At 39.9% G+C, this 5,208-nt stretch overlaps 1 pseudogene; it reads left to right on the forward strand.

The window, feature by feature from the left end:
• The first annotated feature begins 1,946 nt into the window (after nt 1-1,946).
• On the forward strand, nt 1,947-2,666 carry LOC110322420 (annotated as a pseudogene).
• Nucleotides 2,667-5,208: the final 2,542 nt, after the last annotated feature.

The following is a 5,208-nucleotide window of genomic DNA, read 5'->3' on the forward strand; positions in this document are numbered from 1 at the left end:
AGATTCATTCTGTAAGTTCTGCTTCTCTAGAGAACCCTGACTGATATAGTGATGATGGTTTTCATTTTGAAGATTTAGAAGAAAGATATGTCGTTCAAAAATATTCCTCTGTACTGGGCAGAGTGACCCAAGAGTTTTATCTGAGGACTCAGTAGAGGGAGGCAAGCACATCTAGGATTCTGAGGGAGGACAGCCTGGGCTGTGTGTCAAGTTCTAGGCTGCATAATGTGACAAGATCTTAAAGGAAAACAAAACAAAATAAGCAAAATGTTCTCTGTCATTTCCACCATAAAGGCAATGAGATGAATCAGAATGGGGCCCAATGAGTTTCATTCTAAAGGAGTTGATGGCTGAGCCCAATGTCTTAAACACTAAGTCCCTGTTTCAAATTCCTTCCTACTTTTCATATAATATCCATACATTTTATTCTCTTTCTTTAAGTTCTTCACAGAGGGGTCTGAGTGTGTCTCAGTGACAGAATACTTGCTTGGCACATGTGCAGCCCTGGGTTAGATTTCCAGCAAGAAACACAGTTAGCAGTTGCCTGTCTTTGTGATTCTTCTCTACAGGACGGTCTCTGTTACCCTGTTTGTTACAGTGATAGAATCCTGTGAACTGTGACCATTTTTTGACTTTAGTTCTTGGTCATTTATTTTTTTCTTTACTTTCGTTTTTCCTAGCTAAGTTTAGAAAGGGTTTACTGAGTCATTTGGTGTCAAAATCTTTCATCTACACACTTGGGAGGCAGAGGCAGGCAGATCTCTCAGTTGGAGGCAGTCACTGCTCTACAGAGAGTTCAAGGACAGCAATCTCAAACAACCTAAAGAATCCAACTGATTTTATCAAGTTAGGAGGGATAAACTGTTGGAAGGCTTTTAAAAATGAAATGTTCATTCTTTTTAGTGGGTATTACAGTGAATTAGCCACAGGTGTTTCTTGTAGCATCTCTGTTAAAGTTCCCAAACATTGATTTCTTTAATATTCTGTCTCGTTAAGGATTGTAATTATTTGTGGTGTGAAAAAATGATTCAATTATCAGAGATGATAGGCTTATCTAGGGAAGGGGAGGTCCTTAGGAGTATAAAAGGAGTCTGGAGAGGCTTGGCCAGCACACTTGAGAGAGCTGAGGCAAGCTACCAAGAGAGCCAAGGGTTGTCCTCTGCAGTCTGCCCTGAGAGAGAAGGCTTGACAGAGGTGAGTGAACCACACAGACGAGTCTCAAGGAGCCAAAGTCTCCTAAGAGAGTCCAGGTCTTCAGAGCTGTGAAATAGTTCTTTCCCAAGACTTAACCTTAACATTAAACTGTAAATACATTTGATTTTAAATAATTCTGTTTTTGGTATTGTGTATTTGGGTGGTGGTTCTCATTCTAATTATGTTGGTTAACATGTTTTATCTTCTTCTGGTAAAATATTCAGAGAGTGTCATTTATTTCTGAAGTCCAGGACTTACTAGGTAGGCCTGGAGAGTCTAGAGCTGGTTGTGTGTACCAGGCTGTCATGGAAGTTGGAAAGATCCTCCTGCCTCTGCCTCTTGAGTGTTGAGAGGAAAAGCATTAATTTTTATTTTCCTGTATTTTGTTTGTGACAATATCTAAAATATTTGTTTCTTCTAATGTTTGCATTTTTTTTTTTTTTTTTTTGAAACTGTGGTGCTAAGGAACTGGGTTTGGGTAGGAATCATTCTGAGAAGACCAGCATGGTATTTAACTAGTTCTGTCATTTGCAAAACAGAAGTTACACTTACATATATGGCTAAATTCAAACCTTTGTGGGTATATACTGATCAAGTTCAAACTTCTTGTTTTTTCTAATCAAGTTCTCATGAACTCTTCCCTATTGTTTAATGATCTATTATGCTGAAACGACAGATGTACTTTCAACATAAACTAAAATTTTGTTTTCAAATCAGTTAGGCTTGATCCAAGCCCCAAATCCACACTGGCCATGGCTGACAAAACGGACATGTCTCTGGAAGACATCATTAAGCTGAACAAGATCCAGCAAGGACGTCATCGCAGGCCTGATTCCAGGGTGAATCGGGGCACTGGGCCTAAGAGGCACCAGCCCGCCATCACTCATGGCGGCAGGAACAGGCTGGCACCATAACGCAGACCAAAACAACTTCCAGACAAGTGGCAGCATGACCTATTAATTGGCGGCTTCAGGGGTGGAAACCACATGGATACTGGTGGGAAGCTGCTCCTGTCAAACCTGCACTTCGGAGTGTCAGATGCTGATATTCAGCAACTCTTTGCTGAATTTGGAACCTTGAAAAAGTCTGCTGTGCACTACAATCCCTCTGGACGAAGTTTAGGGACAGCACATGTGCACTTTGAAAGAAAAGCAGATGCCCTGAAGGCTATGAGAGAGTACAATGGCGTCCCTTTGGATGGCCGCCCTATGAACATCCAGCTTGTCACCTCACAGATTGATACACAANGAAGACCTGCACAAAGCAGAAACAGGGGCAGCATGACAAGAAACCCTGGCTCTGGAGGTCTTGATGGTCGAGGCACCAGGAGAGGGACACTTGGAGGCATCCAGGGAAGAAGGAGAGGCAGCAGCAGGAACTCAAAGCAGCAGCAGCAGCAGCAGCAGCAGCTATCTGCAGAGGAGTTGGACGCCCAGCTGGATGCTTATCAGGAAAGGATGGACACCAGCTAACAACTGAGCAACTCTGCACAAGAAAGGGACCCAGGGCCTGGTCTGTGATGCCCAGACTGAGGGTTGGCTACTGGGTCCGGAAGACAATGGTGGATTCCTTCTTTGCTTCTTTTTCTTTTTCTTTTCTCCTCTTTTAAAACCCACGTAAAGCTCTTTCTTTCTTTCTTTCTTTCAATTCTGAAATACACCTGTTTTATACTGAGTTATTTTGTGGATAAATTGTAGTGGTTGCTTTTGTGAAGGTGGCATTTTCACCTTTGCCATAATAAAAATGTGTGTAGAAATATAATAGTATTCTAGAGTCATAAAGTAATTAGATATAGTTGATGACTGATTTTTGAGGTGATGAGTAACTCTCACACAGTTTGGGTCTCTCTGGGTCTCTTTGGGTCTATGGAAGTAAATTTCCCTAACATAATGAAAGAGATTTGCCATAAACATACAAGAAGCCTGCAGAGCTCCAAATAGTTTGGACCAGAATAGTAATTCCTCCCCTTACATAATAATCAAAACAGTAAATGTAGAAAACAACAACAACAAAAAGCAGTCAGAGAAAAAGGTCAAGTAACATAAGAAGGCAGGCCTATCAGAATTACACCAGACCTCTCACCAGAGACTATGAAAGCCAGAAGATCCTAGGTAGATCTCATACACACCCTAAGAGATCATAAATGCCAGCCCAGGCTACTATACCCAGAAAACCTCTCAATTACTGTAGATGAAGAAACCAAGATATTGCATGACAAAATCAAATGTACACAGTATCTCTCCACAAAGCCAGTCCTTCAAAGGTTAATAGATGAAAAACTCCAACACAGGAAAGGAAACTACACCCTAGAAAAAGCAAGAAAGTAATCTTCCAACAAACCCAAAGGAAGATAACCACACAAATCTTAAAATAACATCAACAATAACAGGAAGCAAAAGTCACTACTCCTTAATATCTCTTAACATCAATGTATTCAATTCCATACTTCAGAGACATAGAATAACAGACTGTATACCTACAGTACCCAGGGTTTTATTGCATATAGGAGACAAATGTCCATGTCAAAGATAGACATGCCTCAGAGTCAATGGCTGGAAGACAGTTTTCCAAGCAAATGGTCCCAAGAACCAAGCTGGAGGAGGCATTCTAATATCTGATAAAATTAACCTTTAGTCAAAAGTCATCAAAATTATCAGGAAAGACACTTCATACTTATCAAAGGAAAAATCTACCAGGAAAGACTCTCAATATGAAACATCTATGCTCCAAATGCAAGGGCACCCACATTCATAAAAGAAACTTTACTGAAGCTAAAAGCACACATTGCTCCTCAAACAATAATTATGGAGGACTTCAATAACCAACTCTCATCACTGGACAGATCAGGGAAACACAAACTAAACAGAGACCCAGTGAAACCAGCAGAACTTATGGACCAAATGGATTTAACAGAAATCTATAGAACATCCTAAGTCAAAAGACTATGCCTTCTTGCTGGCACCCCATGGTCTTTTCTCCAGAACAGACCATGTACTTGGCCACAATACAGACCTCCAAACAAGGAAGATTGAAATAATCCCATGCTTCTATCAGATCACTACTGAACAAGGTTGGTCTTCAATAGCAACAAAAACAACAGAAAGCAAACATACACATGGAAGGAGAACAATGCTCTATGATACCTCAGTGATAACTTGGTCAAGGAAGAAATGAAAGACTTTTTAGAATTTAATGAGAATGAAGGTACGTCATACCCAAACTTACAGGACATAATGAAAGCAGTGCTAAGAGGAAAATTCGTAGCTCTGAGTATCTCCAAAAAGAAACTGGAGAGAGCATACACTAGCAGCTTAACAGCACACCTGAAAGCTCTAGTGCTAAATGAACCAAATAAGCACAAGAGGAGAAGAAGGCAGGAAATAATCAACCTCAGGCCTGAAACCAACCAAGTCAAAACCAAAATAATTATACAAAGAATCCACAAAACTAGGAGCTGGTTCTTTGAGAAAATCAACAAGATACATAAAGTGTTAGCCTGACTAACCAGAGGGCACAGAGTCACGATCCAATTAACAAATAGCAATGAAAAGGGAGATATAACAACAGAAACTGACGCAACTCCAAAAAATCATCAGATCCTACTACAGAAAACTCTACTCAACACAACTGGAAACTCTGGATGAAATGGATGATTTTCTAGACAGATACCAAATACCAAGGTTAAAGCAGGATCAGATGAACCATCTAAACCATCACATAAATCATAAAAAAATAGAAGCAGTCACTAAATGATGCCCAACCATGAAAAGACCAGAGCAGATGGGTTTAGTGCAGAATTCTATCAGACCTTCAAAAAGGACTTAATACCAGTATTCTTCAAACTATCCCACAAAATAGAAACAGAAAGAACCCTACCTAATACATTCAATGAAGCCACAATTTCTCTGATACCAAAAGCAAATAGACCTAACAAAGAAAGAAATTGAGACAATTTTTCCTTTTTTCCCGATTTTTTATTAAACACATTCTTAATTTACATTTCAAATGCTATCC

Source organism: Mus pahari, chromosome 5, assembly GCF_900095145.1.
Source record: "Mus pahari chromosome 5, PAHARI_EIJ_v1.1, whole genome shotgun sequence".
NCBI lineage: Eukaryota > Metazoa > Chordata > Mammalia > Rodentia > Muridae > Mus > Mus pahari.